At 44.2% G+C, this 10226-nt stretch overlaps 1 long non-coding RNA gene across 1 annotated transcript; it reads left to right on the top strand.

The window, feature by feature from the left end:
- The first annotated feature begins 8014 nt into the window (after window positions 1-8014).
- Window positions 8015-8850, top strand: LOC135545835 (uncharacterized). The gene is made up of 3 exons (XR_010456518.1): window positions 8015-8100; window positions 8252-8598; window positions 8717-8850. It is a non-coding gene; the product is annotated as an uncharacterized LOC135545835 (long non-coding RNA).
- Window positions 8851-10226: the final 1376 nt, after the last annotated feature.

Raw genomic sequence — 10226 nt, 5'->3', positions numbered from 1 at the left:
GTTCTTGTGATCATTTTGACCCCACGGGGTGAGATCTTGCGTGGAGCCCCAGATCGAGGGAGATTATCAGTGGTCTTGTATGTCTTCCATTTCCTAATAATTGCTCCCACAGTTGATTTCTTCAAACCAAGCTGCTTACCTATTGCAGATTGAGTCTTCCCAGCCTGGTGCAGGTCTACAATTTTGTTTCTGGTGTCCTTTGACAGCTCTTTGGTCTTGGCCATAGTGGAGTTTGGAGTGTGACTGTTTGAGGTTGTGGACAGGTGTCTTTTATACTGATAACAAGTTCAAACAGGTGCCATTAATACAGGTAACGAGTGGAGGACAGAGGAATCTCTTAAATAAGAAGTTACAAGTCTGTGAGAGCCAGAAATCTTCCTTTTTTGTAGGTGACCAAATACTTATTTTCCACCATACTTTGTAAATAAATTCATTAAAAATCCTACAATGTGTTTTTCTGGATTTTTTTGTCTCTCATTTTGTCTGTCATAGTTGAAGTGTACCTATGATGAAAATTACAGGCCTCACATCTTTTTAAGTGGGAGAACTTGCACAATTGGTGGCTGACTAAATACTTTTTTGCCCCACTGTATATACAGGGAGTACCAGTACTAGATCAATGTGGAGAGGTGCGAGGTCTCCACGGCAACATCCTGTTCAACAAGGTCCTCAGTGGTTACTTCTGTGAGGGTCATAATAGTCTCAGGTGGTCATAGATCCAGAGGTGCTTCCTCCATTTCATCATCTTCCATGGCTGCACAGGTGGTGATCTTACTTGTCTATGATGTAGATGCTGGTACCATTGGAAAGAAAATGCTTTGAAATTTGTAGAAATGTTAAAACAATGTAGGAGAATATTACGTAATATATAGGGTAGGAGAAAATCCAAAGAAAAAACAACCAGATCTTTTTTTTAGCGAGACCATCCACTTACAAATTCAAGAGAAAGTTCATATTGAAAATTAGCTCCCTGGATATAATTCCTATGGCTTCCACATTGTGTCAGCAGTCTATGTTCAAGGTTTCAGGCTTGTAACTTCAAAAACAAATAAGAAATAAGAGTTTTAGTTGAAAGACACAGTCTTGGAAATTTGTGTTTGCGCACGCCATGAAGACATGCACCTGCTAAAATCGGTTTCCTATTGAACATACTTCTTTCCAAAATAAATATTATAGTTTGATTACATTTTAGGGTGAGGAGTAAATAGAAACATTTTTGACTCGTTGAAACATAGTGTAGAGGAATATTTTCGGATTCCTTTCTCTGCAAGTTGAACGATTGGATTACTCAAATCGATGGCGCCAACTAAATGGACTTTTTGGGATATAAAGAAGGATTTTATCTAACAAAACAACACTACATGTTATAGCTGGGACCCTTTGGATGATAAATCAGAGGAATATTTTCCAAAAGTAAGTGAATATTTTATTGTTATATGTGAATGTATGAAACCTGTGGAGGTGGAAGAATATTTTGATGTTGGGCGTCGTCCTTAAACAATCACATGGCATGTTTTCTCTGTAATATCTACTGTAAACGGGACAGTGCAATTAGATTAACAAGAATCTAAGCTTTCAGTCGATATCAGACACTTATATGTACATAAATGTTTAAAATCCATGATATTTATGATTATTTATTTGAATTGCGCGCCCTCCATATTCACCGGAAGTTGTCCCACAAGCGGGACCCCTAGCCCTGGTTAAACACTGACAGTGATTCTTGAAGCACTATATCTGAAACCATTAACACTTGTAGCCAATACATTTACCAAGTGTTGCCAAACTGAATGCACAACTCTGCTTTACACTCAGTTTGCAATTTAATAACACACTTCTAGCAAAACTGTAAACATTGGTCTCTACATTGCTACACTATTTCGCCAATTGCCTTTCCACAGTGACAGTAAAAACACTTTCAGATAATGAGTTCACATACAAATCAGAGCTTCAGCACTATAAATAGGCCACAGGTAAACATTCGGTTTGGACAACAATGGAGGCCAATATGGGACAGAGAGTAAAGAGGGGTGAGAACTAGAGGAGGACAAGGAGAAGGAAGAGGAGGATGAGAAGATGAAGAAGTAGGAGGAGGAGGAGGAGGAAGAGGTGAAGTAGGACAGGAAAGAATGAGAGGATAAGGAAGAGGAAGGGGAGTCAGGAATACAATAACGGATGAAATCAGAATAACTGTGGTTGACCATGTTGTCATCCATGGGATGAGCATGAGGGATGCTGGGTAACGGGTTCAACCACATCTGAGCCGCTATACTGTTGCAGGTATCATTAGGACATTTCTAAATGAGAACCGGTAAGTAACTGTAAGTGCTATAGTCTTAATGGCACAGTAATATGTACTGTACATTCATAACGAGAAGGATCTATCACTGAAACCATTCAAATGTTTTTACACAACTGCAAGAAAACCAGTATCTGGTGGAAGAGGTGGACTGTTCACCCCAGAGCAGGAGACCCACATTGTAAATATGGTCATTGCAATTAACTGCATCAGACTCAGAGAGCTGCAGGACCACTTAATGGCAGATAGCACCCAGACTCAGAGAGCTGCAGGACCACATAATGGCAGATAGCACCCAGACTCAGAGAGCTGCAGGACCACATAATGGCAAATAGCACCCAGACTCAGAGAGCTGCAGGACCACATAATGGCAGATAGCACCCAGACTCAGAGAGCTGCAGGACCACATAATGGCAGATAGCACCCAGACTCAGAGAGCTGCAGGACCACATAATGGCAGATAGCACCCAGACTCAGAGAGCTGCAGGACCACATAATGGCAGATAGCACCATATTCCAAAACGTCTGCAGAGAGAGTCTCTCTGCACTGTCTCGTCTACTCGTCTAAACATATTATCACATTTCTGGACACCCCTCCACAACAGACTAATCCCTAATGACCAGGGACCCTGAGCAGCCCAGGTACGTTATCATCTGGGACAATGTTAGTTTCCACCGGGCTGCTGTGGTCCGCAAGTGGTTCACAGGTCATCCACTTTCCATCGCACTCAATCTTCCCCCCATACTCTCCGTTGTTGAATCCTATTCTTCTCTGCATGGCGTTGGATGGTCTATGATCACCAGCCCCACCAAGACATACCCCTTACCCCATCTACAGGCAATGGAGGAGGCTTTTCTTTCCCAGGGGTCATTGCCAGGCCTGGATACGGCACTCCAGTGATACCATCCACGTTGCCTTCGTCGAGACAACACGTTTTATTTGTATTGATAGAGTGTTTTGTTCGGATTACACATTCATACTTTACACATGTGTGTATATGTGTGTATTACATGTATGACAAAACTGTATTGCAAACTGCTATGCCCTGCACGCGGAAAAAGCAAAAGCCACAAGTGTTTTTCGTTTATACTATCAGTGAGTGGTTGGTGCTTCATGGGTTTACTCAAACGATGGTTTGTGTCTACTGTATTGACGAAAAAAAGAATTAAAAAATTAAGAGTTTGAAGAGTTTTGAAAGAATTGTTTTGTTTTTGCAAGAGATGTGTAACATTTAGCTGTTTTGGTGTAAGGTTTTGTGGTGTTACAGTGTGGTTAGAGTTTTTTCCAAAATAGCCTATAGTTTTAAAGATGGTGCCTGAGCAATCAGAGAAAAACTGCAAACGTAAATAATGAAGGACACAGGCAGAAGAACGATGAAAAGTTTGTCTGACAGTGAGTTGAATGCCTGGCAGGCAGAATGTTGAAAAAGTGAGAGCCTAGAGCTCCATCTAGTGGCCAACTAACAGAGAACCAGTGCAGACAGTCTGTACTAAAACAACTCTTTCATTCTCTTCTAGTTATTCGACCAGGCAAAAGAACAGCAGCACATGTATTATTGAAACGACACATGAGAGAGAGAGAGAGAGAGAGAAGAGAGAGAGAGAGAGAGAGAGAGAGAGAGAGAGACTGAGACTAAGGTAAACAAAGATGTCATGAAAGTGCATGAAAGTCCTCCTCCAGACCAGAACATGCACTGGTAACAAGAGTAGAGAGAAGGACAGGCTGCCAAAGTAACAGATCAACTGAATGAAATAGGAGGAATACAAAACAGCAGATAGAGGCAGGTGAGGTACATACTCTGCCGTTCAGTCTGCGGTTCACTCTGATGGTCACTCTGATGGTCACTCTGATGGTCACTCTGTGGTTCACTCTGCCGTTCAGTCAGCGGGTCACTCTGATGGTCACTCTGATGGTCACTCTGATGGTCACTCTGTGGTTCACTCTGCCGTTCAGTCTGCGGTTCACTCTGATGGTCACTCTGATGGTCACTCTGATGGTCACTCTGTGGTTCACTCTGCCGTTCAGTCAGCGGGTCACTCTGATGGTCACTCTGATGGTCACTCTGTGGTTCACTCTGATGGTCACTCTGATGGTCACTCTGTGGTTCACTCTGATGGTCACTCTGCTGTTCAGTCTTCGGTTCACTCTGATGGTCACTCTGTGGTTCACTCTGTGGTTCACTCTGATGGTCACTCTGATGGTCACTCTGCTGTTCAGTCTGCGGTTCACTCTGATGGTCACTCTGATGGTCACTCTGATGGTCACTCTGTGGTTCACTCTGCCGTTCAGTCAGCGGGTCACTCTGATGGTCACTCTGATGGTCACTCTGTGGTTCACTCTGATGGTCACTCTGATGGTCACTCTGTGGTTCACTCTGATGGTCACTCTGCTGTTCAGTCTTCGGTTCACTCTGATGGTCACTCTGTGGTTCACTCTGTGGTTCACTCTGATGGTCACTCTGATGGTCACTCTGTCTGTTCACTCTGATGGTCACTCTGGTCACTCTGTGGTTCACTCTGATGGTCACTCTGCTGTTCAGTCTTCGGTTCACTCTGATGGTCACTCTGTGGTTCACTCTGTGGTTCACTCTGATGGTCACTCTGATGGTCACTCTGCTGTTCAGTCTGCGGTTCACTCTGATGGTCACTCTGATGGTCACTCTGATGACAACAAAAACAAAAGACAAAGTGATGTATTTAATCTTTTAAAAGTAAAAAAGTCAACAGAACACATTATTGGTCAAAGTTGGATTTCCCATTAAAGCTGCTGTGTAAAGAAAGGCAAGCAGTGATGTGGTACTCTACTCAGGTGTGGTGATGGTAGGTGTGGTGATGGTAGGTGTAGTAGGTGTGGTGATGGTAGGTGTGGTGATGGCAGGTGTGGTGATGGTAGGTGTGGTGATGGTAGGTGTGGTGATGGTAGGTGTGGTCATGGCAGGTGTGGTGATGGTAGGTGTGGTGATGGCAGGTGTGGTGATGGTAGGTGTGGTGATGGCAGGTGTGGTGATGGCAGGTGTGGTGATGGTAGGTGTAGTGATGGCAGGTGTGGTGATGGTAGGTGTGGTGATGGTAGGTGTGGTGATGGCAGGTGTGGTGATGGAAGGTGTGGTGTTGGCAGGTGTAGTGATGGCAGGTGTAGTAGGTGCGGTGATGGTAGGTGGGGTGATGGTAGGTGTTGTAAATGTAGTGATTGTAAGTGTGATGATGGTAGGCATGGTAGGTGTGATGATGGTAGGTGTGTTGAAGATAGGTATGGTAGGTGTGGTTTGTTAATGGTAGGATTTTTAGTTGTGGTGATGGTAGATGTGGTAGTTGTGGTAATGGTCGATGTGGTAGTTGTGGTAGGTTGGTGTAGTAGTTGTGGTAGGTAGGTATGGTAGTTTTGGTAGGTAGGTGGGGTAGGTGTGGTACATTGGGTGGTAGTTGTGGTAGGTAGGTGTGGTAGTAGTGTTAGGTAGGTGTGGTAGTTGTGGTAGGTAGGTGTGGTAGATGTGGTACGTAGGAGTGGTAGTTGTGGTAGGCAATCGCAATCACACTGCACACTGCCCTAACCCATCTGGACAAGAGGAATACCTATGTGAGAATGCTGTTCATCAACTACATTTAACACCATAGTACCCTCCAAACTCGTCATTAAGCTTGAGACCCTGGGTCTCGACCCCGCCCTGTGCAACTGGATCCTGGACTTGTTGACGGGCCGCACCCAGATGGTAAGGGTAGGTAACAACATCTCCTCCCCGCTGATCCTCAACACTGGGGCCCCACAAGGGTGCGTTCTCAGCCCTCTCCTTTACTCCCTGTTCACCCATGACTGCTTGGCCATGCACGCCTCCAACTCAATCATCAAGTTTGCAGACGACACTATAGTGGTAGGCTTGATTAGCAACAACGACGAGACGGCCTACAGGGAGGAGGTGAGGGCCCTCGGAGTGTGGTGTCAGGAAAATAACCTCACACTCAACATCAACAAAACAAAGGAGATGATCGTGGACTTCAGGAAACAGCAGAGGGAGCACCCCCTTATCCACATTTACGGGACAGTAGTGGAGAAGGTGGAAAGTTTTAAGTTCCTCGGCGTACACATCACAGACCAACTGAATTGGTCCACCCACACAGACAGCGTGTGAAGAAGGCGCAGCAGCGCCTCTTCAACCTCAGGAGGCTGAAGAAATTCGGCATGTCACCTAAAACACTCACAAACTTTTACAGATGCACAATCGAGAGCATCCTGGCGGGCTGTATCACCACCTTGTACGGCAACTGCTCCACCCACAACCGTAAGGCTCTCCAGAGGGTAGTGAGGTCTGCACAACGTATCACCGGGGGCAAACTACCTGCCCTCCAGGACACCTACACCACCCGATGTCACAAGAAGGCCAAAAAGATCATCAAGGACAACAATCACCCGAGCCACTGCCTGTTCACCCCGCTATCATCCAGAAGGCGAGGTCAGTACAGGTGCATCAAAGCTGGGACCGAGAGACTGAAAAACAGCTTCTATCTCAAGGCCATCAGACTGTTAAACAGCCACCACTAACATTGAGTGGCTGCTGCCAACACACTGACTCAACTCCAGCCACTTTAATAATGGGAATTGATGGGAAATGATGTAAATATATCACTAGCCACTTTAAACAATGCTACCTAATATAATGTTTACATACCCTACATTATTCATCTCATATGTATACGTATATACTGTACTCTATATCATCGACTGCATCCTTATGTAATATATGTATCACTAGCCATTTTAACTATGCCACTTTGTTTACATACTCATGTCATACTCATCTCATATGTATACGTATATACTGTACTCGATACCATCTACTGTATCATGCCTATGCTGCTCTGTACCATCACTCATTCATATATCTTTATGTACATATTCTTTATCCCCTTACACTGTGTATAAGACAGTAGTTTTGGAATTGTTAGTTAGATTACTTGTTGGTTATTACTGCATTGTCGGAACTAGAAGCACAAGCATTTCGCTACACTCGCATTAACATCTGCTAACCACGTATATGTGACAAATAAAATTTGATTTGATTTGATATAACATGTCACACATTGTATCAAACTGATGGAATGTTAGGTGTCTCATTGAAAGTCTAACATCTACCATGACTACTGGATGTTTCAATTCTAATAAATAACAAAACAATCCACACCGTAACAACAATATTGCTTTTTTAATAAATGCTTTTATTAAAGAGTAAAACTTTGTTAACAAAAATGACATCATCAAACATCACTGTCCTGACTTGAGCAGCTCTGCCCGGAGATGGAGCCAGCAACTTAGCTGCTACCGGTCCAGTCCAGGCTACCTGCAGACCTCCTCCCAGACCTCCTTTTCAGCACCTCCTTAACAGGAGAGGTGGTGGAAATGATCAGAGTTGCATTCAACTTGAATAAAGATGAGAAACTCTGGTTTGTGGAGCCACTGGTCTGAGGGGAGGACTTCTGTTTAAACCATTTCCATTTTTGGGATATTTTCTAGGACTGTAGAGGTGGTGATCAGAGATGAATTTAACTTGGATAAAGATGAGAGTCTCTGCTCTGGGGAGGAGAGTCACTGACCTTCAATGGTTTGTTGCCTGATAAAGAGGATACTTGCTGGCTTGAGGAGACTATAATGTTTTGAGGAGGAAATGTGGCTTGATGACTTAAAGAGGAGGAGGAATTATTGGCCGACACTTAATTACCAACGTAACCTCAGTGGAACTGTGGCTTCATCGAGTTCCAGCTCTAGGCAGACAGCACGTCAGGAAGGCTGTAAGACATCACAGAGACAGGTAAGTATCTATATATTTACATGTGTGTTGCATGTACACTAAGACCTCACATTTGGATAATGTCATTTTTAAAGTGACAACACATATATAAACAGTGTAAAACATGAATAGATGTTTAAACATTCTTTACCCCATCCTAATTTTCTTCCAGATGCTTGGCTTTTTCTTGGTCTTGGAGATTCGCTCTGATGTTTCAATCCCTTTTGGAGCTTCTAGATGCTGGCTGTCTGGCCCCTCCTGTTGGTTCTCTGGCCCCTCCTGCTGGTTCTCTGAACTCCCCTCCTGGTTCTCTGCCCATGCCTGTTGCCTCCTTGGCCCCTCCTGCTGGCCATCTCCAGATGCAACAGGCTCTTGGCTTACTTGTTGGCCTGTCGCCCACACCGGCAATTCCTGACCTTGGTTGTAGTCGTGGCTGTGTTGGGTGGTTGGACACCGGGTGATGTACTGGGTGCTGAACTTCTGGATTTGCTCATCAGCCTCCAGATTAATCTGCTCCAGGTACTTTTCCTTCATCTTCTCCCTCTCCTCCTTCAGTTGTTGATGAGTGTGTTTTTAAGCAGGGACCGCTCTCTCCACTGCTTATTGAAATCCTCCATCTTCTTCCTTCTCTCCTCAGCCTTCAGCAGCTCCTTCCTCTTCTCCCTCTCTCTCTCTGCCCGGGTCATGGTGGATGTTAGCCTCGTGTGTCCAGGGATGGCTGGAAGGGGAGAAGAAGTAGAGTTTACATTCAACTTAGTGGATCTGGTATCAACTTAAATGTAATGGACACAGGGAATGAAGAATAGAAAACACAATTGGATCTCAATGATTCTTTACTCTTTTCAGTTGAGCAAGGCATGGAATTTGTCAATAAAGTGCGATAATCCCCATCCAGAATTGACCTGGCCCTAAATTGAACATGAGTCCAGAATGGCACCTATTCTTTGTATAGTGCCAGGGCATATGTGATCGCTTAGGGCCCCATGGCCACTAGTAGCCCCCGGATCCCCCCAAAACACCATTTTGTGTGTGTTTTTTAGGAACTCTTTCTGGGTCTCTACTTAGTCTTGAGAGTTAGACTAGTAGATGACACAAGGTACCATTTAAAAACGTGGTTGTTACATCAGCAGTATTTTTCTTGTTATGTCAGTCAGTCACTCAATGAGCCATGTCAGCTAACATATTCTTTGGACAGTAGTTTTATATTGAAACAATGATGCAACATGATGACTGGTGTGGAACGTATGTGTGTAGAGGAGACTAAAGAGGATGATGTCATAAGTAGAGGGAAAACAGGTCTTACCTATGTGGACGATCTTATAGCCCTCCTCAGCCTCTCTCTGATACGTTCTCTCTATCTTTCTGAGGTTCCTCTTCTCCCACTTCTTATTTATCCAGCCCACAGCTCTCCTTCGGATACTTTTGTCAGGTGGGAGAATGTCCTCCTTGTCATCTTCCTTCTCCTCCTCCTCTTCAGTGCCCTCTAAGTCACCCCTCTTGTTCTCAAGGATCTCCCTTCCTTCCTCTTCTGACATCTCCCTTTTTTCTTTACCTCTAAAATCTTCTCTCTCTCTCTGATTAAAGATAAATGGCCTTCAACTGCTCTCTTTCTCTGCTCCTCTCTCTCTTCCTCTCTCTGCCTCTCCTCCTCTCTTAGTCTCAACATTTCTTTCTGTCTAGCAATTTCAATCTCTCGTTTTTTATCCTGCTCCTCTTGTTGTCTTGCCCTCTCCTGTTTTCTTTCCATCTCCAGCCGTCTTTCCTCCTTCTCCCTCCTGATTTGTTGTCCTCTTTCTATGTGTTCTCGTTCCCCCTTCAACACTTCTAACCTCCTCTCTTTACGCCTATTGAAGACTTCCCGTGCTTTTGCTTTAACATTAACTACTACATGTTTCTTCATGCTTACTTCCTTTCCTCTCTCTTCTCTTTCCCTGTACTCTTCCTCTGCTTCCTTAATCACTTCCTGCTTTTCTTCCATCTCTCTCTCCTGTTCTATCTCCAGTTCATTCTGTCCCTCAACTTCCGCCAAAATATTTTTCTGCCCCTCGTTTCTTCTTCCTGCTTCCTCCCTTTCTCTCATAATCATATTTTCTCTCTCCATCTCTTTCTGTTGCTGATCTTTTAATTCCATTTCTCTCTGATTCTCA

This window comes from Oncorhynchus masou, chromosome 1 (genome assembly GCF_036934945.1).
Source record: "Oncorhynchus masou masou isolate Uvic2021 chromosome 1, UVic_Omas_1.1, whole genome shotgun sequence".
Lineage (NCBI taxonomy): Eukaryota > Metazoa > Chordata > Actinopteri > Salmoniformes > Salmonidae > Oncorhynchus > Oncorhynchus masou.
This window is presented reverse-complemented; position numbering and strand designations above follow the sequence as displayed.